At 41.2% G+C, this 25,688-nt stretch overlaps 1 pseudogene; it reads right to left on the minus strand.

Annotated features, from left to right (window-relative positions):
* Positions 1–542: 542 nt before the first annotated feature.
* On the minus strand, positions 543–25,635 carry LOC141655125 (uncharacterized; annotated as a pseudogene).
* Positions 25,636–25,688: the final 53 nt, after the last annotated feature.

Raw genomic sequence — 25,688 nt, forward strand, 5'->3', positions numbered from 1 at the left:
TCCTAAAAATAATGATGGTAAAATTATATGGCTTGTAGATATAGATGGTTCAGTCTCTGTCTTCATTTCACAATTATCTATATTTTTGAAACTCTCTGCTACTCCTACTTCTAGTTGCGTACTGGGTAGTTTTTGTCTTTTTCAAAGTCGTTTTACACCCTTTCAGAAAAAGTTTTTGATTTAACTTCTGCTTTTTCCTTCACAAAAGCTTTACCGTTCATTTTCCGGAAAGATCGTCATTATGGATAAAAGGTTCTTCTGGGGCGAAATAATTATTTTGTGGTGGGGCAGCTTGAAAAGAGGGGTCCCTTAGATACACTCTAAGATACTTCATATTTGAGCAGGTAGCAATCTAATTTATGGTCGGTCAAATGAAAAATGAAATAAAATCATAAGAGCCTAAGAAAAACATGGTGCCGTGGTATACAAAATACATGCTGCAATTGAAACGCGCTAATATCTTGAACTTAAAGAGTAAAAAGACGCTAATTTATTGAACTAATATGAAATCTTAGGCAATAATGTACGCTGACAACATGCCTTTACAAATTATCAAATATTTCCTTGTAGACTACATTTGTCGTCACATTAGATGTGACCCCTTCTTGGTCACAAATGAGCACTTTCAATCCCTTTTTACTTGTTACCCTAGAGATTGCAACGTATAATTGTCCATGACTAAACACCGGCCTAGGGAGGTAAAGCCCAACATGAGAGAGAGATTGTCCCTCGCTCTTATTAATAGTCATAGCAAAACATACGGTCACTGGAAATTGTCTTCTTACGAACTTAACGGGCAACTTAGTCTCATCTGAAGGAGACAAATATAATCTAGGTATATATACTTTGTCCCCCACCTTGCTACCGGTTATGATTGTGGTCCCAATAACGCGTTCCCCTAGGTTAGTAACCACCAGCCTTGTGCCATTGCACAAACCACGGGTTTGATCGATGTTTCGAAGGAGCATTACCATAGCACCGAGTTTCAACTTTAGGTTATGATTGGGGATACCAGAGCACTTTATAGTGTTGAGAAACTCGGTAGAGTACAAATCTTGCATGTATATATTGCTCTCTTCTTTACTTATTTCATCTGAGCTTAAGTATTCTTTTTCAATCTCGGGAATCTTCGACAATATATAATCATTGACTGTCTCAACGATTTCATGCGTGGGAGCAAGAATTGCCCGTTCTTGTAAGTACTCGTGGTTCCCTAAATTATCTTCCAGTGATGGATATGTGCTATTGACAATCGCTGCAATAGGGTAACTTGTTTGGGGTATGAGAATGTCCTCGGGCATCTCAATATCAACCTCCCCATCATTAGGGCCGCCGAGTAACCCATCTCCCACCTTTAATATCCATTCTGAGAACTGCCTGATCTCATCTACATTGGAATTAGAACCTCCAGCTTGGAGACGCATGTTTCTTGTTAGCTTTAACACCTTTATATTAAAAAAAATAGCTTATAAAAAATGGAGTATAAAACCATATATATTAGTAGGTAATAGAAAATTCGTATTAAATAAAGTGTTACCTTGAAATTTGACAATAAGTATGAAGAAATGATCGAAGCGCCCACGATATCTTGCCTACTCCCTTTCGGCACCACCGGTAGAATCTGACGAAAGTCCCCGCCAAAGACGACAATTTTACCACCAAAGGGCTTATTCGGGTCACCTTTATCCGAGAACCTCATAACATCCTTCAAACTCTTATCAAGAGCCTCAAAACAATTTTTATTTACCATGGGTGCTTCATCCCAGATGATAAGCTTAGTCCTTATCAATAATTCAGTTAAATCAGTACCCGGTTTTATGCGCGAACACGTGGAGTGCTCGGACGCATTGTGTAATACCCGCCCTTTTAGAGACCCTTTGACCAGCGTTGACTGACCTTAGGAGCGGTAATAGTCCTTAGAAGTGCGTACCAAAGTTACCTTGGGTTGTGAGTTGTGTGGTACTCGATAGAGTAGAGGCTACTCGATCGAGTAGCTTGGATACTCGATCGAGTATGTGGGCCACTCGATCGAGTAACGGGTTTTCAGCGAGGGTTTATAATCGCGTTTTGTTAAATTCGCAAATCATTTCCGCCTCAGTCCTTCAGATCCTTAGGTCGCCTCTTTCCCTTCCCTTTACCATATAACCTCCATGGAAGCCTTTAAAGGTTCTTGTGCTTTAGGAGAGCATAGCTTGAGTAGGGTAGCGGTCTTTTGCCAGGTTTCTTCTTGTAGGTATGTCGCCATCATCATCCGTATCCTTGTCTTTGCAGTTAGGGTTTGCTTGGTAGTGATAGATGATTGTGTTGTAAATATAGGTGTTGCTTGATTGCTGGATATTTCGTATGTTGGCATGGAGTGGTTGCAGTTGCTTAAAGGTAGGTTCGCCTACTCAGTTTATGTGGTTGGTCTAGAGCGTCGGTTGTTGTGTCATGATTGTTGTGTTGTAGTTGTGTTTGTGTGGCAGCGTATATGCGGTAATCGGTTGGTGTATACAGTTTGTTGGTTGTTGTTGTATTGCAGCTGTCTGTGATTGATTGTCTCTGGTTCTCGAGGTGCGCCCTCGGCTGAGTGGAGTCACTTGCGGGAGTGGCTTCACGCCCTAGTTTTGCCCTCCGTGGAACCCGCCACGGGAGGGGATGTGCACATTAATGGGACAGGGTTATCGCTCGGTATGATGAGCGGGGATTTGGTGGGTACGGTTGCGGTCCCCCACGGGCGTGGTCCAGTCCAAAGGTGGACGATCGGTGACGGAGATTTATTGGAGTGGGTATGCTTGTGTGTGTGACTGATTGTGCTGTGTCGCGTTGATAGATGTTGTTGGTTTTGTCACGTTGTATCTCAGTACTGACCTTGTGTGGTTGTCTTGTTGTTTTATGTGTCTGTCGTGATCCCTTATGGTGAGCAGTCTGTCTTAGCAGGTGTTGATGTTGTTGATAGCTGGAGTCCGTGTAACACCCCCATACTCCAAGTGCCTTACCAGGACCACTCAGGTATGAAGACATTACCATCTCGGTTACCCGAGGCAATGATAATCAAACAACAATGAAGAAACAACGTTTAATATAAATAGTTTAACGAATAGTTACAATCCTCAAAACCAAACCAAAAGTACGATACATGATTCCAAATCGACTGTTCTAATCGAAACGTAAATAAACTAAAGGCTACAAATGAAGACTCCTATCATCATGTCGTGGCATCCAGCTATCCCAGACTCATCTCAATACCGCTCAATATCTCGCTCACCATCCCCGAATGGATCACCGCAGGTTTACAAAACAACACCGGGGTCAGTACTAATCACACAATCAATATGTATAACGACAATAAGATAAACAGACAGCTTAACTGTCACACACACACACACACAACCAACCAATTCCCATCATCTCAATACTGACTGTCCACCTGGACCACCGCCGATGGGGGACCGCAGCCGTACCCACCAAATCCCCGCTCCACATAGTGAGCGATAACCCTGTCCATTAATGTGCACATCCCTTCTGTGGCGGGTTCCACAGAAGGCGAAACTAGGGCGTGAAGCCACTCCCGCAAGTGACCCCACTCAGCCGAGGTCACGCCTCGCGAACCATCAACAACTATCACAACCACAATCACAGTACAATTATTATATCAAACAACTAAATACAATACATCAACCAATATCCCATTATGGGACTAATACTGAGTAGGAAATCCTACCTGGTATGCACACAATCGACGGTCTCTCTTCTTTGAGTCAAAAGCTTCTTCTATGAACCCTCCTCCTATCATACAACACATAGAGGCTACCAATCACATACTACACATAAAAACCCCCAATCTCTAAATTAGGGTTTAACCAAATCAAAGGAAAAACAATAAAAAGGGTACATAGATCTTACCCTCGACGCAAGGAACCCAACGATATAAACAACGACAAGAATTGACCGTCTGAACTCCGGGAATTGCTAAGAATGCGATTAGGAAGATGAACTTGTTGTTTTCTCTCTTAAACAGGAATTTAGGTTTTGTAAAAGTGGTTTAGAATAAAGACGACGGAACTTAAATACCTTAATCGCATAATTAACAAAACCCGAGAAAACTCCCCGTAAAACCGGACACTCAATCGAGTACCCAAGGTACTCGATCGAGTACCCCCTTACTCGATCGAGTGCCCCAGCTACTCGATCGAGTACCCAACAGGTCAGAAACTATTTTATTTCGCAACTTACCCTTACTCGACAGAGTAAGGGCTACTCGATAGAGTACCCCAAGACTTATAAATACGGAGTATTACAGTCTTCCCTCCTTAAAAGGAACTTCGTCCCCGAAGTTCAAACCACTACTAAACAAAGGTACTCCCATAACCTTCCCGACTCAGCCACCAAAACAAAATTCAACATAAAACATGATACTAACCCAACTCATCCCGACAAACATACCGACACAACATATAAAAGGGGTATAAAACTCTTAAAAACTGCTCGCGATCATCTCCTACCCCCCTAAAAGAAACAAGGTTACGTCCCCGTAACCATACATACCTGATCAGAGAGGAAAGGGTAACGCTCCTTCATAGCTTCCTCTGGCTCCCATGTAGCTTCCTCGGTCTCGTGGTTAGACCAAAGGATCTTAAGCAAAACTGTCTCACCACCCCTAGTCTTTCTAACCTTTCGGTCTAGAATCTGCTTAGGCACCTCAAGATATGATAAGGACTCATCTAGCTCTAAGCTCTCTGCCTCTAACACATGTGACGGGTCACTCACATACTTCCGCGGCTGCTATACATGAAACACATTATGCACTCTCTCTAGTGCAGCTGGTAAAGCCAGGCGATAAGCAACTTCCCCAACTCGCTCTAAGATCTCATAAGGCCCTATAAACTTCTGACTTAGCTTGCCTTTCTTCCCAAATCTCATAACTCCACGCATAGGATACACTTTCAAAAGAACCTTGTCCCCAACTTGAAACTCTATGTCCCGACGATGTAGATCTGCATAACTCTTTTGTCGATCTGTTTTGCTCTCATCCGTTCTCGATCATCTTAACTGCTCCACCATCTCATGCACCATCTCGGTCCTAAAACCATGCCTCAAAGACTATCGTCCCAACAGATTGGACTCCTACATCTCCTCCCATACAAAGCCTCAAACGGTGCCATACCAATGCTAGTGTGATAGCTGTTGTTGTAAGAAAACTCTATCAAGTCCAACCTCTGCTCCCAGCTACCACCAAAATCCATCACACAAGCTCGCAACATATCCTCAAGAGTCTTGATTGTTCTCTCAGTCTGCCCGTCTGTCGCAGGATGAAATGCTGTACTCATCTTCAAAGTTGTTCCCAACGATTCCTGCAACTCCTTCCAAAACCTCGATATAAACCTCGCATCTCTGTCAGACACTATGTCCTTAGGGACTCCATGTAACTTAAGCACGTTCTTTCGATAGGCCATAGCCAATTGTGCCTTAGTCCATGTATCTTTCATTGGAACAAAGTGAGCTGACTTGGTCAGACGATCCACTATCACCCAAATCATGTTGTTATCTTGTTGACTCTTTGGCAAACCCACAATGAAATCCATGGAAATGGATTCCCACTTCCACTCAGGCACCTCTAAAGACTGAATCTTACCTTAAGGTCGTCGCTGTTCCCCTTTAACTCTCTGGCATGTCAAACAACGGGACACAAACTCAGTTGTCTCTTTCTTCATCCCAGGCCACCAAAACGTTTTCTTCAAATCCTTGTATAGCTTGTCTCCACCTGGATGAACTGAATATGGTGTGCAATGTGCCTCTGTCATGATAGTCTTTTTCAACTCCTCGTCATTAGGAACACACCACCTACCATCAAACCTCAAACTACCATCTGTATGAATAGAAAACCGGGACACTTTGTCCATTTCTCTACTCACTCTCCACTCCACTATCTTAGGATCCAAAGCACGCTTACCCCGAATATCATCATAAAACTCCGGATGTCTTGTCATATCACCCATGGCATCTCCTTTCGCATCATATGTATCCCAAAACTCGCTACCTCATCCCTCAGCCTCATCAAAGATAGAGGCGTACACAGGAATGTACACTCTTCCTACTCAAAGCATCAGCTACAACATTGGCTTTCCCTTCATGGTAGATGATTTCCATGTCATAATCGCCAATCAGCTCCATCCACCTCCTCTGTCTCATGTTCAACTCCTTCTGCGTGAAGATGTACTTGAGACTCTTGTGATCAGAAAATACCTTAAAGATTGCTCCATAAAGGTAATGTCTCCAAATCTTGAGAGCAAACACCACTGCACCCAACTCCAGATCATGAGTAGGGTACTTCTCCTCATAAGGCTTCAATTGCCTAGAAGCATAGGCAATCACTTTGCCATTCTCCATCAACACACATCCCGACCCATTCTTCGAGGCATCGTATAAACCTCAAAGTGCTCGCTCCTTCAGCAATGCTAAGACAGGAGCGTGGTCAAACGCTCCTTTAATGTTTGGAACGCCGTCTCACAACTCTCATCCCAACGAAACCTGTTCTCTTTCCTCATCAACGTTGTCATCGGTCTAGCTATCTTGGAGAAATCTTTCATGAACCGTCTGTAGTATCCAGCTAAACCCAAGAAACTCCTAACCTCAGCAACATTCTTTGGTGCTTCCCACTTTGTCACTGCCTCAATCTTCGCCGGATCCACAGCTACCCCATCTTTAGAGATCACATGCCCCAGAAAAGCAACTTTCTCTAACCAAAACTCACACTTGGACAGCTTAGCATACAACTCATGATCCCTCAAAGTCTGCAACACGATTCTCAAATGCTCCTCATGCTCCTCCTTAGTCTTAGAGTAGACTAAGATGTCATAGATGAATACCACTACAAACTGGTCCAAAAACTGTCTGAAGATTCTGTTCATCAAATCCATAAACACTGCCGGCGCATTAGACAACCCAAACGGCATCACCACATACTCATAATGGCCATACCTCGACGTGAAAGCTGTCTTTGGTATGTCCACCTCTCTAATCTTCACCTGATGGTACCCCGACCTCAAATCAATCTTAGAAAAGACTGTTGCACCGCTCAACTGATCAAACAGGTCATCTATCCTTGGCAAAGGATACTTGTTCTTTATCGTCACACGGTTCGGCTCTCCCCGTAATCTATGCACAACCTCAAACTCCCATTTTTCTTCTTCACGAAAAGAATCGGTGCTCCCAAGGCGATACACTTGGTCTAATGTACCCCTTCTCTATCAAATCATCCAACTGCTTCCTAAGCTCCTCCATCTCTTTAGGACCCATACGGTACGGTGCCTTAGAGATCGGCCCCGTCCCTGGCTTCAACTCAACAGTGAAGTCTATCTCCCTCTTCGGTGGCAACCCCGGAATCTCCTACGGAAAAACATCCGCAAACTCTCCCACCACTTTGGTATCTCATCAAACGTCGGACTCTCTATCCGGTCATCTCTCACATGGCACAAGATCAAAGGACATCCCTTCCTCGGATAAGACTTCAAGGTAATATTTGCAATCAACTTAACTTTGGGTTTGACTAGAAACCCACGATAAGACACACTAACACCCTTAGGACCTCTTAAAGACACTTTCTTTTGATGACAGTCTATCTTAGCTTTATACTTTCCTAACCAATCCATCCCAACTATCATCTCAAAACCGTTAAAAGGAAACTCTAGCAAGTCTACAGGGAAATCAACTTGCCCAACTATCAAAGATACATCTCTGAACAATCTCCCACACGATACAGACTCACCCGAAGGTATGAAAACTTGCTCACTGACAGACTCATATACTCTCAAACCCAACTGTTTGACATGACTCGAAGACACAAACGACTGAGAAGCCCCCGAATCAAACAAAACAAACGTAGGAATACCATTAACAAGGAATGTACCAGTGATAACGTGCGCATCTTCCTCAGCTACTTTCTTCTCCATCATGAATAACTTGCCATGGTCTTCCCGCCCACCTCCCGGACAAGATCGGTGAGGTGGTCGGCTTAGCACCCGACCCTTGATTGTTGTTGTTGTTTGGTGGTTTCGATAAGAATTACCGCCGTTGCGGTTGCCTCCCCCGGTAACTCGACTTCCCGATTTGGCCACGATCCGGTAGGTCATTTGCTCATGAAGCTCGCAGTCTCCGGAAAGATCCGGTGCACTTGTGCACTCATGTCTCTTGTGGCCTACACCACCACTGACTATAGCAGTCACTCCCCAACTATTACTCACACTTCCACGGCCACGCCCAAAGGAAGCCCCAGCACTGAACCCAGACCCAGAAGAAAATCCCTTAGACTGATTGTGGTTGCCTTTCTTGTGGTTCGATTGGCCACCACCCTCACTCTCAGACTTCCTCTTCTCACCACCTAACCTCTCCTGAGCCATCTCCACCAACCTCTCAGCTCTCCCCGCCCTCTCATAAGCTTCCTTAACATCCGTAAGGATTCCCACGGGTAACTTATCCATAATCTTAGGGGTCAACCCCCTCTCAAACCTCAACGCCAGATTCTCCTCACTCAAACCCATATCCTCAAAGATACCTAGACTTCTCATTGAACACTGTAGTACTCGCCACAGGACATCTCAAAGATCATCTTAAAACCATCAAACTCTTCTCTCATCTTACTCCTCACATGTTCCGGTACAAACTCCCTCCTCACAGCCCTACGAAACTCCTCCCATGGTATAGTAGGTAAGCCCTGGTTTGTATACATCCCCTTAGCACTCACCTTCACTGAATCCCACCACTTGCCTGCTGCCTCCCTCAGATAGAACGCAGCCTGTTCTACCCTCATCTCATCAGGACAGTGAACCAGATCTAATATGTTCTCCATCTCTCTCAGCCAACTATCAAGAAGATTAGGCTCCCCAACTCCCTTGTATTCTTTCGGGTTAAACCTCGCAATATAGAGGCTGATTTTTGAATGATCAACCTCCTTCTCCTTATCCTTATTCTTGTCCTCATTCACTTTCTTTAGGGTCTCAGTAAGAGCATCCTGGTGCTCTAACATCTTAACGATGTCATTCACGGTCATAAGCTCAGCTCTCGCATACAAAGCAGTTCTCTTGGGCGGCATCTTGAAACTATACATATATAAGAAAGGGTAGATATGAACATACGTACTAAACTTCAAAACACGAAGACACGGCCCCCAGAACCTACTCGATCGAGTTCCCAAACCCACTCGATCGAGTAACGGGCTACTCGATCGAGTGCCCAACATACTCGATCGAGTACCCAAACATCAGACCCTTAACAGACCTTCTGATCTCTTACCTACTCGATCGAGTATCTAGGCTACTCGATCGAGTGACCCCCTACTCGATCGAGTACCCCTAGTTACTCGATCGAGTACCCAAAAACGCGATTCTGGACTCAAAATCGTCAAAAAACCACCTGATCGAGTCAGTCCCACTCGATCGAGTCACGCTAATACATAAAAGCTACCCGCATGTTACGTCATATGCTAACATGCTAAACTTATAAATCACATTATATCATAATACACATGCTACGCATCTTTTCTACCGTCTACGAGATTATTTCATCATGTTATTAAATGCCACATTGTAAATCATCCAACATGTTATCATCTCATCAACAAATTCCCACATATCACCATTTTCTTTCACATGCTCAACTTTCTACTTCAACACCCAACAATTAACACATTTCACCACATTCTTACACAAGTTAACCAAACACACATACGACTCGACAAACACTTCCCCCATGTGACCGGTTCAAAGTTGTAGGGCGACCCCTGCGACTTTAGGACGTCTCCCAAGCCTTTGCACTAGCTCCTACAACTTTTACCCCGGGTTCATTTTAATTGACTCCCTATGTTCATTAGGTTCATTGGTTACAGGTTTCAGGATCGTCGCTCTGATACCATTTGTAACACCCCCATACTCCAAGTGCCTTACCAGGACCACTCAGGTATGAAGACATTACCATCTCGGTTACCCGAGGTAATGATAATCAAACAGCAATGAAGAAACAACGTTTAATATAAATAGTTTAACGAATAGTTACAATCCTCAAAACCAAACCAAAAGTACGATACATGATTCCAAATCGATGTTCTAATCGAAACGTAAATAAACTAAAGGCTACAATGGAAGACTCCTATCATCATGTCGTGGCATCCCGCCTATCCCAAAGACTCATCTCAATACCGCTCAATATCCGCTCACCATCCCGAATGGATCACCGCAGTTTACAAAACAACATCGGGGTCGAGACTAATCACACAATCAATATGTATAACGACAATAAGATAAACAGATGACTTAATCACACACACACACACAACCAACCAATTCCCATCATCTCAATCTGATTGTCCTTTGGACCGACCCGCCGATGAGGGGACGCACTGCACCGTACCCACCAAATCCCCGCTCCACATAGTGAGCGATAACCCTGTCCATTAATGTGCACATCCCTTCTGTGGCGGGTTCCACAGAAGGCGAAACTAGGGCGTGAAGCCACTCCCGCAAGTGACCCCACTCAGCCGAGGCCACGCCTCGCGAACCATCAACAACGATCACAACCACAATCACAGTACAATTATCATATCAAACAACCAAATACAATACATCAACCAATATCCCATTATGGGACTAATACTGAGTAGGAAATCCTACCTGGTATGCACACAATCAGACGGTCTCTACTGCTGAGTCAAAAAGCCTCTTCTATGAACCCTCCTCCTATCATACAACACATAGAGGCTACCAATCACATACTACACATGAAAACCCCCAATCTCTAAATTAGGGTTTAACCAAATCAAAGGAAAAACAATAAAAAGGGTACATAGATCTTACCCTCGACGCAAGGAACCCAACGATATAAACAACGACAAGAATTGACCATCTGAACTCCGGGAATTGCTAAGAATGCGATTAGGAAGATGAACTTGTTGCTTTCTCTCTTAAACAGGAATTTAGGTTTTGTAAAAGTGGTTTAGAATAAAGACGACGGAACTTAAATACCTTAATCGCATAATTAACAAAACCCGAGAAAACTCCCCGTAAAACCGGACACTTGATCGAGTACCAAAGGTACTCGATCGAGTACCCCCTTACTCGATCGAGTACCCAACAGGTCAGAAACTATTTTATTTCGCAACTTACCCTTACTAGACAGAGTAAGGGCTACTTGATAGAGTACCCCAAGACTTATAAATATGGAGTATTACAGTCCGGGCAGGGATGAGTCTTCACGAGATTTGATAGTAATAGAGTATAGCCAATGAGTTGTACCTTTATTTTATTAAGTTGGTTGTAACGCTTGTAATATAACTATAATTGTTCTTTTATCGACTTTTGATGATTACTTACCTCGGGCAACCGAGATGGTAACGCCCTTATATACTAAGGAAGGCCTAGTTAAGGCTCCTCGGAATATGAGGGTGCTACAAAGTGGTATCAGAGCGACGATTTTGGAACCTGTAACCAATAAAAATAATGAACGTAGTGAGTCTAATAAAATGAACCTGGTGAATGTATGATGAGAGCCCCAACTGATGCTAGATTTTGGGTGAGTAGGCGCCCTCATTTCAAAATCTTGGCCTCGTTGTACTTAAGCCAGTCACAGGGTATGGGAATGTGGAGTCCGTGTGTATGTATGTAATGTGTGTGTTGATTGCGTCGGAACTATTTGTGGCTGAGTCTTTGCTAAAGTAGATATGGGCATGGTAGTTGCGTTTGGATTGTGTGTGGTGAACTTTTGGTAGAATTAGTGAGCTTATACGATGATTATGAGAAACGTAAAAAGAGTTTTATTCAATAGAAATGCGTAAAAGTGCAGGAGTGTATGCTGTAATATGAAAGGTGGACGTGTTGGTGTTTACTTTAAGTTGTTAGTAATAGCGAACCTATATGAGTTTATAATTTCTACCGTAGCTATAATGATGATAGTTAAGGAAGTGTTGAGATATAGTACGAGAATTAGTAATTAGTGATGCGTGTATACAATGCTCGATGATTGAAACTTTCCGCTTGCGTGGTGCTTAATTGTGTGGAATAAATTGTTTATATTGGAACTGGAACATGCTAAGCTTTAATTTGTTTATGTAGAATGTACTTGGATAACATGAGAATAATTATCGTTAAATATATGTTTTGCATTAACATGAGAATAAGCCGATAACAATGTGGTAAGACGAGTTTAGATATGGTATGATGACGTGATTATGCATATGAATGACTCGGTGGCAGGTAAACCGAGTTGGGTAAATTTTTTGTAGCGTAATATGACATGAATCTTATCTGATGAGACGGTATGATATGCTTGAGTAGTAATGTTAATACATGAGCAAGTATGATAACTAGTGACGAATTTCGAACATAGTTTGGAATCGACAAGCGATATTGTTTTTGCAGGAATCTTCAATTTATTTCGTATTTCTGACCGAGTACTCAACTTTACTTGACCGAGTGCGAGTGCTTACTAGACCGAGTAGACCTCACTCGATCTAGTTAGGAAGCTATGACGTTGGGATGTAGAAATTTTATGCAGTTACTCGACGAAATAGCACCTACTCGATCGAGTAGAGGGCACTTGATCGAGTACCCTAGGCACTCGATCGAGTGGGCTACAGTACAGAACCTCTTACGGGTTTCTTAAAACCCTTAATTCTTCTTATGCCTCTCATTCTTTCTTCTTCTATTTGAACCCTAAGCCTTAAATCTCTCTCAAAACTCTCCTCTTCTTGTGGTTGTGGTGATTGATTTGGGTTGTTTTCTTTGTTTAATTTCGTTCTTTTACTTTCCATCTAATCAAGGTATGATTTTCTTCCCTATTTACATGTTTTTATTACTTTGAATTTGTTAGAATGACGGTGTAATCTGAAATTTTCGATTTATATGAACATAAATTGCTTGTAGTTGTTGTAATATGATTCACATGCTTCCCTTTCATGAATGTTGGTGACTAATTGCTGTAAAAATATATTATAAACTGCAAAATTGGCGACGAATTTTCTAGGGTTTGCAAAATCAAAATTGATTTTTTGTTGTTTTCTACATGTTGGATGATGAAATTGAGTACTATATGTTACACATACCATGTTAGAAGTTGGATTTTGGTGATTTTCATCTTAAAACTTGCCTTAAAACTCCGTCTTAAAAGTGCCCCAAATTGAAATTCGTTTTCTATATTTGGGATTTAGTGTTGGATATGAATGTATATACAAGAGATGAACTTTAGTATAGTAATGGTGATGTTAATTCTTGATGAATAAGTCAATTTGTTACAGCTGTAGAGACCGTCTGACTAGTCTAATTGAATTGTTTGCTTCTAAAGTTGAAGGTCGATGATGACATGTTTTAAGTTGTCTTTCTATGAACATATATGAACATTTCACATGTTATCAAGTATGTATATGAAGTAGCATGTGAGCCAAGCCATGATAGCTTAATTGGTTGAGTAAATTATGTCTATTAGGTTAAACTTTTCACAGTCATAGAGATCGTCTGAATGCCATAAACTGAACTTATACATATCAAATTGGGAATTTGTTGGTGAAAGTGTGTACCTAGCTGAGTATTCAAAGTTCAATTGTGTGAATTATGTGCTTTACATGCCTATGCAAGTTTGTTTAAATTGTATCTTTCAAAACTATGATCCGAGACTAAACATAAGGACCCGTCAGAGTAAGAGGGGGAAGGCTTCACAGCCCGAGCTTGGGGAAGGTAGTGGACCCATAGTACCCGCGGTACCGGAGTACCCTTCGGTGGTGTTTGTAGACTTTAAACAGAGAGAGCGATTCGTGGCGTTGCAAAAACGCAAAATGAGGCCAACCCGTTGTGTGGATACCACACTTCTTACTGACTTGGGAATTGAGACGGATGTCCATCACATCTTTGAGACTTTGGGATTCACGGGGTTGTATCGGCTGAGGAAGCATTATTACCCTTTTCTTACCTTGGAGTTTATGAGCTCGTTTAATTACGAGCCAGCTGCACAAACTGTTGAGTTTCGGTTGATGAACACCAGTTTCCTGTTGACCATGGACCTTTTTGCGTCTCACCTTGGGTTGGCCAAGTCTCCCAAGGATTCCATCAGTGAGATCCCTTCTGAGTGCGGTGTCTGCCGCCTAATGCCTTGTCTTTACGGAAAGCCGGCTCCACCTCAAGCAACATGTTGATTAATGATGTTCAACATGTTACCTTGAGGATCTTTCTTCGTTCTATTTTGAACCTCCTTTATGATAGACCGGATATTAGTAAACTGAACAATCATGAGATGTTGCTTCTGATGTCTTACCTCAACCCGGAGCGGACCGAGAGGGTGGTCTTTAATGCTCCTGTCATGGTCTGTGCTAGCCTTGCCTTGATGGCTACTTCCACTACCCGGTACTTGAGTTGTGGTTCTATCGCCACTCGGCTAGCTGAAAATCTCGCCTCCTTTGAGGCTTCTTCTGAGTATGTTCCTCTGGCTACACCGGTGCCTATTATGGACCGAGACTACTACCTCGGCCTGAAATGGTTGAGAACTTTAGCTGATGGCAGCCTAGCTTGGAGGGTGTGGGGCATGAGCTGGATGAAGATTCCGGCTCCTGAGCATCTCCCACCGACAGAGCCCTTAGACCCGGTGGTAGTAGTTGTGGACTCCGATGAGGAGGAGGAGGATGATGATGGGCCTCGACAGTTGAGGACGTACCTCATTGATGACACAATCCTCCAGGTGATGCCCGAGCCGAAGAAGGGGGAGAACGCGGCGGCAGTGGAGGAGAGGCCCAGGTTGGGAAGAGGACCCCGTCGAGTGAGGGAGAGGACCGCTGAGACTATACCACGGCCGGCAGCACCACCGCAGCAGCACCCTTTTCCTTGTTACCCCTACCTCGACACCCCGGAGACGCGTTCGAGCTACTTGGCAGAGAGAGTGTCATCCACCTTGACACTCCGGAACATGCATGAGATGGCGTATGCTCAGGGGATTGGCACCAAGGGACCGCATCCGGTGTGGTGGAGCGGAGTTGAGGACTATAGTGGGGTTTTCCACTCTTACGGGGTAGATCAGTCAGCTTGGGGGACACCTCAGTCCTTTGCTTATGGTGGCTTGACCTCATGGTATGTGAGTCCTGGAGCTGGAGCGGGGGTTGATGCGGGTATTGGGTCATCGAGAGCGGGCACCTCGGGAGGAGATGGTGGTGGAGATGAGCTGATGGAGGAGCAGCAGCAGGAGGAGTGATACTCCTATTCTTTATCCTTGTTTATGGTTGATGGTGTTAGATTATGGTAGTCGTTGTTAGTTAGAACTTTTATTTTGGGATTTGTATGGATGGCCATAAGGCCGGATTTGCTAGTTTGACTTTATTGCAGGATTTTAGGAGTCGGGAAGTCATCTTGACTCACGTTATGTGACATTTATATATACATATATGTGGGTTATGACAGGTATTTTCCAAGATTTTGACCTGTTGGTACTCGACAGAGTACCCCATACTCGGTCGAGTAGCTGCAGGTGTGACAGAAATGAGGTATTCTGATCTCAGGGCTACTCGATCGAGTAGCCAAGACACTCGATCGAGTAGCGGGCACTCGATCGAGTACCACTACATACTCGATCGAGTAGCACTGTTACATGAACTTTTCACGAATTAAAATTGTTTGATGATTATATAGTTACATATTTTGATGTTTAACATGGTTATTGATGATTAGTAGCAAGTTTGAACCGTTAATATCATATGTTGGAGGTCGTGCTTGGTTTTTAGAGGCGTATTTGTAACGAATCGTGAAGTTGTAATTGTTTTTATTGCATTCATTTTACATCCGTATTGTCTACTAGTTATATTTCACCGGGAGTGCATCCTTCCATATATACAGATGAAAATGTTATACACATGCCTTCTTGACGGTGGCTAGTTATTCGAATATGGTTGCATATATCTTTATGGTTTACTGGTTGTACGAGTAATGTCAATAATGAATAATATGGTTTGGATATATGTCAAGATGTAGGTAGTAAGTAACATATGTAGTAATTTGATGGTGAACTTCGGGGACGATGTTCCTTTTTAGAGGGGAAGATTAATGTCGCAAAATAAAAGGCCGATTTTGAAATTATGTTGTTGTTTGTTTATAACGTTTCTTACGACATTAGTCACATCTCTGGTATGGAAGTATAATTGTTTGCACTTGTTGTTTGTTTATAACGTTTCTTACGAATTTAGTCACATCTCTGGTATGGAAGTATAATTGTTTGCACTTGTTAGTGGAAGTAACTTGTATGTTAAAGTAAAGTTGAATAGTATACTTAAAAGGCGGTCATAAAAAGATAGTCATGAGGTAGTGTGTTGGAATAGAATTATATTGTTGAGTATATTAGTGGTGCTAAAGTGACATGTTTCGCGTTGTTGGTTGTTGTTAAGTGAAAGTGTAACCTCGTAGTGTGTTGGGTATTTCAAGTAATATTTTGTAGGAGTTGGTCTATATGGAGTGTTAGACAGTTGATGATGATGACATGGGGGAGGGTATTTCCGGGGAGTAGTAACCTATGCAAAAAAAAGAGGAGATAGTGATGTTGTTTCGTTTCCGTTTTGTGTGCCTTGGTTGGGTGAGTTGAACTTCGGGGATGAAGTTCTTTTTAAGGGGGGAAGACTGTAATACCCGCCCTTTTAGAGACCCTTTGACCATCATTGACTGACCTTGGGAGCGGTAATAGTCCTTAGAAGTGCGTACCAAAGTTACCTTGGGTTGTGAGTTGTGTGGTACTCGATAGAGTAGAGGCTACTCGATCGAGTAGCTTGGATACTCGATCGAGTAGGGGACACTCGATCGAGTATGTGGACCACTCGATCGAGTAACGGGTTTTCAGCGAGGGTTTATAATCGCGTTTTGTTAAATTCGCAAATCATTTCCGCCTCATTCCTTCAGATCCTTAGGTCGCCTATTTCCCTTCCCTTTACCATATAACCTCCATGGTAGCCTTTGAAGGTTCTTGTGCTTTAGGAGAGCATAGATTGAGTTGGGTAGCGGTCTTTTGCCAGGTTTCTTCTTGTAGGTATGTCGCCATCATCATCCGTATCCTTGTCTTTGCAGTTAGGGTTTGCTTGGTAGTGATAGATGATTGTGTTGTGAATATAGGTGTTGCTTGATTGCTGGATATTTCGTATGTTGGCATGGAGTGGTTGCAGTTTCTTAAAGGTAGGTTCGCCTACTCAGTTTCTGTGGTTGGTCTAGAGCGTCGGTTGTTGTGTCATGATTGTTGTGTTGTAGTTGTGTTTGTGTGGCAGCGTATATGTGGTAATCGGTTGGTGTATACAGTTTGTTGGTTGTTGTTGTATTGCAGCTATCTGTGATTGATTGTCTCTGGTTCTCGAGGTGCGCCCTCGGCTGAGTGAAGTCACTTGCGGGAGTGGCTTCACGCCCTAGTTTCGCCCTCCGTGGAACCCGCCATGGGAGGGGATGTGCACATTAATGGGACAGGGTTATCGCTCGATATGATGAGCGGGGATTTGGTGGGTACGGCTGCGGTCCCCCACTGGCAGGGCTGGTCCAGTGGACAGTCGGTAACGAAGATTGATTGGAGTGGGTGTGCTTGTGTGTGTGACTGATTGTGCTGTGTCATGTTGATAGATGTTGTTGGTTTTGTCACGTCGTATCTCAGTACTGACCTTGTGTGGTTGTCTTGTTGTTTTATGTGTCTGCCGTGATCCCTTATGGTGAGCAGTCTGTCTTAGTAGGTGTTGATGTCGTTGATAGCTGGAGTCCTGGCAGGGATGAATCTTCACGAGATTTGATAGTAATAAAGTATAACCAATGAGTTGTACCTTTATTTTGTTAAGTTGGTTGTAACGTTTGTAATATAACTATAATTGTTCTTTTATCGACTTTTGATGATTACTTACCTCGGACAACCGAGATAGTAACGCCATTATATACTAAGGAAGGCCTAGCTAAGACTCCTCGGAATATGGGGGTGTTACACATTGATTGGTATACCAAATCTTGAATGAGCTGTCGATCCATTTGGAAGTAGGATTGCTGCAATTCCACTTGAAGCGACAGGAAGTACAATCTCTCCTTCGCTTCTTACGGCGGCGCATAAAGTCTTCCATATGAAAGTTTTCCCTGTACCGCCGTATCCATAGACAAAGAAGACCCCTCCTCGTTAAGCCTTGACTGTATCCATGATTTCATCATACACAGCCCTTTGCTCATCTGTCATAGATGTGATAAGTTTAACATGCTCCTTCTTCAGTGCATCTTTGTCATAAGACAACTCACCTAATATCAATTGGTTTATGTCTCCTGCTGTGAATGAATCATCAAGGGATGGCATATTTTTAAACCTACGAAGGGTGCTACCATTGCTTTTGAGCAATGCTTCAATTTCTGCCAAAGCGTACTGTTGCAGCTCCCTCTCGCTAAGTTGTAGATCTGCACAGTTGTACACGAACCCTTAAAAATGTAATCAAACTATTTCATAAATCTTATAAGGATGGATCATTATATAAAATTTGAGTATGGTTTTAAAATACCTTCATTCCGTAGTGTTAAACGTCTCCTATAGAGAATATCATCGGTCAAATGACGCCAGGTCTTCTCCCATACTAACTCAGGCTTAGCTAAGTTGCCGGTCATTAATAAGGTGGCAAAGAGGTGTCTTAGGTATACATCTGATCCCCAATCACTCTCTTCTATAATAGCATCAATATATTCTTTGTCATCACCAAGCAATCCTCGAGCGTAGCACGCTTCTTTAAGCGTTGGAAAAACTTCCTTATTAAACGTCTGTATGTCCTCGTATGATGTAGGACCCTTGATAAAATTCAATAGTATTCTCATATAATACAGTTCACCGCCACCAGGGGACATATGGTGCATCCTTCCAAGGGAGAGTCCCCGTTCTCTTTCGGACCATCTCTTTTCATCCCTTTTCCACACATACTTCATCGGAAACTCAGCATATGTCAATTCTCTTGCTTCAGGATGGTGTTTGTTATATTCTATCCACTTTAAGAACATTGTCTTATTAATATTGTCTCTTTAAAGGACCGTGTTGATGTGGTCTTCATCATTAAAAACAACCCTCTGCTCATTTGGTAGGTGAAAATCTAGCCTCTCAACGGGTGGTGTCCTATAATGAATGTCGAACGAAAAAATTCTCCAAACAGCTTCGCATGGTGAAATATATCTGCAATCATAATACCTCTGGATCTCGTCTATCTGATCTGGATTCTGATTATTACGACTTCCATGAGTTGACTGAACTGTGACTCGATCATAGCTCTTATTAATATACTTGAATAAGTATTTGATAGATCTTGCCTGATTGCACCACTCCACATTAATGTGTGCGCGATATTTAAGCAACAATGTGGTATTGTATGGGACTACAAAGCTATTGTCAAGAAGTTTGCCACCCTTTTCAACTTCTCGTCCATTCTTCCTCCTCCTATACCGAGGGTATCCTTCAGAGTCGACAATTGTTCGGTCGTTAAATTTTTTTGGAAAATGTCTAGAGCAATTGGAATCAACCATACACGGAGATTGTGGATAACCATCCCCACACGGACCGTGTATCATGTATTCCTTAACTGCCTCATACAGAACAAGATCTGTAGCCGGATCTGGTATCTCTGCGCATATCAATTTATCCAGATCAACAACTTCGGGGAACTTATCATCTCGGTGCAAGAAGAGCAATATATGAGCATGAGGTAGGCCACGTTTCTGGAATTCAATTGTGTATACCACTGTGAAAATAGAAATATATAAAATCGTGGATTGGTTCAGTTGTTGGTGTTAAATTCGTTTGATTATAAAAGCCTAATTACATTACAAAGGTAAAGAAATAATCTCCTCTTGTGCGCCCAAAAATATGACGTTTTTTTAAGTTTTTCATGAGCTCTTGTAGCTTTATCTTGAAAACTCGATCGAGTATATCAGGTTTGTCCTCAGACCTTAGTCCCCTCTTTTTAAGGAACCTGGTTATTTCTGGCCACTTTGGATTACACGTGAATGTGATGAACAGATCGGGATAACCACACCATTTGCAAATAACCATGGTATCCTGATAGTTTGCTTTCAAGTAACTGCGACCTCCTAAAAATGATGGTGGTACAATGATACGGCTCCCAAATGAAGATGGTTCGGTCTCTCCCCTCGCTACGGAATCAGCTAGAATTTTAAAACTCTCTGATCGAAGTTTTGGCTGGTTGTAACGGATAAAGGAAAGCCGTTGTGATTCCACCATCATATAGCCGTCTACCAAGAATTGTTGGGATGCTTTACCCGATGATAATAACGTTGAAGATTATTTGTCCAACGGTCGATCCTGTATACGAAAAGCAAAAAAATCTCGAAGAGTTAGCTGATTTCGTGGGTTTGAACCTTTGCTTGACTTAGAAATTGACTCTTCACTATGCTTGATGCCGAGTCTGTAACCGTCTTCGCCGAATGAAAATAGGAGGGTATACTGCAATGATAGGTAGGAAGGATGCAACTCAGATATTCATTGTTATCGGCCACTACGCGTCTCAATAATTATGTCCCTCTTCTATAATGTTTCATCAATGTCCCCAACAATAAGAGCTACAACCTCGGAAGCTGTTGGTAGATTGTACGTTCTTCCATCAGTTTCTCGCCTGCTGATTAACCTCATCTTAACTTCTCCTTCTATTCCTGAACTCAATCTATCCCTGACCATTCTGAACATTTTAGCTAGGGGATTGTAGCGATCAATCATCTCTCGCAACCGAGTTATGAGCTGATCATTAAATTGCTCAGGATTTGTCGGGCTGCATATCACATAAATATATCAGTCAGTCTGTTAGAACATAAAATTGGGGGTTCTACTTGAAATGTTTTTTAGCTTCTGTCTTACCTGACAGCATTTTTCCTATGCTGGATTTCTTCATCTGTATCATAAATGTATAGTTGGCAGAATTTTGGGGGAGCTGAATCTGGTGGTAACAAAGACCCTATTAAATGAAAATTCTGACCACCCATTTTGAAAGTGTAAGGTCCTCGACCTCGATTGACTGTACTGTCGATTTTTCCTCCCATTGAGGTAAATGAAAACATCGAATTATATGCTCTGATGTTGTCAATAAAGTGCTTGCTTTGCGGATGGCTTTGACTCAAAAGATCTCTTAATAATTCAGGAGGATGTTTCAACATAGGGAGTTCTATGGTTCCATCCATGCAACACAGAGAGAAGGTTGGATTTTTTGGCGTTCTATTCTTTCGTACACTTTCTGCGTACCACATTTCTGCATAACAGTGTTTGCAGCTGTAATCCTTATCCCCAATATCCCAGTAACCTTCGAGTGTTTCTGGAGCTGACATTAAGTTAGGTTACAACGTTATGTTAGTAATGATTGAATATTTTTATTAGGCTTATAAACATTGACGATAAACTTTATTTTCCATAGCTATATAAATGACTCATTTAAAATTACCTTGCTCAATCTCACCAATATCATCATCATTTCGACTTGATGATGCCTCACATCTGTTCACCATATTCCTTGTCAAATATTGAAGCATGTCTTCATTACTCTGGCAAGCAGGTTGTTTCCTGGTATTGGCTGTGTGCATAGTTCTCGATTCTGCGAGAACGAAATGGCCATTACTGAAACTAAAGTAGGTGGTTAAGTAAAAGAAATAAGATAAACATAATTTCAAATATATCTTACTCACCACTTCGACTTGATGATGCTCCTATATATGGGGAACACATATTTGTGGTGAGGCTTTGAGGTATGTTTGTATTCTGGTAAGTAGGTTGCTTCATGTATACGAATGTGGTCACCGGACGAGATGCTACAACAACGAAGTATATATAACCAAAGGCAAAATAGGTAGATAATAGAAAAGAGGTGGGATAATGAAACGTGTGTGTGTGTGTGTGTGTGTGTGTGTGTGTGTGTGTGTGTGTGTGTGTGTGTGTGTGTCTATATATATATATATATACACTCACCTTCATATGTGGAACAAATATTCCTAGTCAATTCCTCCATTACTTCTCTACTATACTAAGCAGGTTGCTTGACGTTTATGAATGAGGTCATTGGAGTCGATACTGCAATAGCATAAGGGAGATAACCAAATGCATTTTCTATGGCTAAAAGAAAAGATAAGTTACACGTTTTACATATATTATTTTACATACCATTCTGACTTGATGATGCTTAGCATAGTTAGTAGAGGAAAAAATGATGAGAAGTAGTTTTGATACTGTTTAAAATATAGGAAATATAGTTGTGAGAACTAGTGTTGATACCAGTTGGAGGAGTAAGAGGAGTATGATTTGAGCTCGTATAGACACTCGACTCACATCGAATTCCATTATTGAAATCAACTGCATTGCCTGCATTTGTATTAATAATACCTGCATTTTTATTAATAATAATACTTTAACATGTTTTTTTTTACATTTTTTTACACTAACACAGTGCTTTACTTTATGAACAGGTGATCTAGTACCTGTGGTACCACAATTCAGCGGTGTGGTAGGAGTATATATGCACGTCGATATGTCTTGATTGTTCCTCATCCTCTTTGCAGTTAAGATCAATTTTCTATTTTGTCTGGCATTGCTTGTATATGTTCGATGTGGTGCTAGAATTTTGTATAAGAAAGTTAATTAGGAAACAGACATGATGTATTTGAAAAGTAACAAAACAGACTTATGAGTGGCTTTACACAATTTCATGAAATTACCAATAAGCATATTGAATGGTGGTGTGCCCGTGTGAAAGACATTTTGGTGAAATGGACATGTATCATGGCCACTAAGCCATGCAAATGTCTCTTTATTGCCTGTTTTTCTGTGGGATGTAATGAACTTCCGCTTTTGTCTTGCTATTTTTGAGCATATTTGACAATTTTGGAAATATTGATTTTGAATAGCTCCTGCATCAAATAAGTAATTAAGATTATGAATGATCACAGTGATACATTATACTATTTATCTATGATTTTACATAATGAATGGATTGGAATGACGTACCACTATTACTCAATGCCGACGACTTGTCCTTTGCATTAGGCACGGAAGTCGTCGGGGTGATACTGTTGTTAAATGGAGAAGCTATGTGTTGTATGTTTTCTGCAAATAGGTACATTTTGATGTAGTCTCTTAAATGAATGGTTATACGTGAATTTCATTGATAAATAATTGCCTAAATTACCTGTGTGTCTTTTATTCACAATGGCTTTTCCCTTTCCACGAACATTAGTTAGAGCGCTTTGAGTATTGAATTTCCTCTTTTCTTGAACACTATTCTCTGTACTTTGAGTAGTACTGTTCAGCACGTATACTTGAAGTATCGACAATAGTGTGCAAAATTATAAAATGAACTGTACTACATGCATACCCTTGTTATCCTTGTGTTGTGGATGTGTAACATTTGTGCTTTTGTTTTGAGGATTGGCTACAATATGAATTTCATAGTTATGTAAATTTATGTGCTTATAAAATACAGATTATTATAAATTAAACGGATTCATAAGTATATACCTTCTATGGAATGACATGATTGTCTATTGTTCACCAGATTCGTTACATCACTGAGTGGATTGACCATGTTGGCGGATGAACTCTGGGGTAAATCTTTCTGCACTGATTATGTCCAGTACAATTCATTCTCTTAAATTACTGAACCATTTTTTTTAATATAGCATAAGGAATAATCACGTTTTTTCAAAGTGGAGTAAATTGTATTACCTTTATTTCAATCTTTTATTGTTGCTTTCCTCTTCTTTGAATTAGTGTTTGGAGTATCTGGAGCCATGCTCTTATTTGAATCCTCCGATGAGTCTGCTAGGTGAAAGTTTTTTTTTAATAGCAAGAGTGTTGTTTTAACTGATTCTGAGAAGGATTTCCTCTTTTTGTGGCATGAGATCTTCTAGGTGGTTCAGTCAAAATCTGATAGAATATAGGGTTCAGAGTCTAACATACTAAGAGTACCTTCATTTAAATTTTCATTTTGTGCCAAGTATGAATTTTTTTTTATTGTGATAACTGCAAAGATTGAAATAACATATAAGAGGAGAAAATGTGTATCAAAATGGCGTAAAAAAAAATTAACTGAAATTTTTATCAGCCACAAATACTTTTGAATTTTTTTTATTGTGATAACTGCAAATATTTGGAGTCTCTAAGAATCCGGTCAGTAAGGATAGTCCTTATTTTTTAGTCAGATTAGTTAGTTCCTATTTCTAAGACTCCAAATTTTTAAAGTAATTTTCGAGTCATGTGCATACTCCTAGAATGTTTATCATGTACTGTTTCTTGGAATGTGTCTCTCAAGACTTGATTGTGCTATATTGTATATAGTTCTTAGTTCTTAGTCAGTTAGGTTAAGTTCTAGGTAAATTTTTGGCTAATTTTATGTTTAGTTTGTTGTTGTCATTCCCAGTGAGGGTAGCTAATAGTTTTATGACGTTTGCCATGGCTCAGCTTGTCGATTTTTCATATTGAGTGCAATAACCACAAACACATATGATAAATGGTAATATATCATTAAAATCAAAAGTAAACGAATTTTGAACACACGTTCATGATTTATTCGCATACATTAATTGCAATAGCATAATATTCTATGATTCGGGTTTAATACCCTTAGCCTAATTATTTTGGGTTCTAAAAACCGTAGTCTAAAATAGCATTACATGATTGGGGTCTAATACCCTTAGCCTGATTATTTTGGGTTCTAAAAACCGTAGTCTAAAATAGCATAATATCATTGAGGCGTAGTACCCTTGGCCTAATTATTTGGGGTTCTAAAAACCGAAGTCTAATATGATGATTATGGTCACAATTGTCACCACGATCATTCCTTTTCCATCTTGACTGCTAGCAATTTTTTGGTGGCTGAGAATCCATCCCCTATGATACAAACCTCACAATCGTCATCATTGGTCGCATCTAACATTTTTGACAATGATCGCTTTAAGGGTGAAGTGATCAAACTATCACTGGCCTCAGTTTCGGATACACATGCCTGCATTTGAAATTAATGTTATTAAGTTTTTCACACATTGAATTTAACACTGAGTATGAAATTACCGTATTCGAATATCAAAGGGTTGAAATAAAATATACCTTATTTTCAGCCAATGCAACATACCCGTTGGGTTTCACATCATGGTACACACTGCCAACTTCAGATTCCTGCATTAATGTTAAAATAATGTAATATGAGACCATGTCCCAGAATTTTCAATGATGTATATTCATAAAGGAGTTAGATTTTGGCACACCTTCAAGGCCAAGTACTTGGCATTCCATCGGTCCACCATATCCTGATCATCACTCATACTAAGTACTGTATATGATTTTGATTTCTGCTCCAAGTTGTACTTTGGGTGAATTTCCACTTTGAAGATAAATTGCTTGTCAATGAAAATGTCGAAATCTGGCATATCATCCTTTCGTCCATTCTGCAGGGTGATAAAAAATTAGTCGTAGATATTTAACCTATATTCGTGTCAATGTTTAATAACTGATTATAACTTCTGTAATCATTTACCACATAAGGATTACCTCTTCAAGGGCAGCAAGCATCTCTGTTGCGGAGACGTTGATGAAGCTTGTGATTTGAGTCTCAAAGATGACAAATTCGGAGACTTCATTATCTGCACCAATGACACGAAACTTTACCTGATACATGAATGCAAAAGGAGAGTAGTGAGATATGCTATTCTGAAAAATGCGCTTTAAAA

The sequence above is a fragment of the Silene latifolia genome, chromosome 5 (genome assembly GCF_048544455.1).
Source record: "Silene latifolia isolate original U9 population chromosome 5, ASM4854445v1, whole genome shotgun sequence".
NCBI lineage: Eukaryota > Viridiplantae > Streptophyta > Magnoliopsida > Caryophyllales > Caryophyllaceae > Silene > Silene latifolia.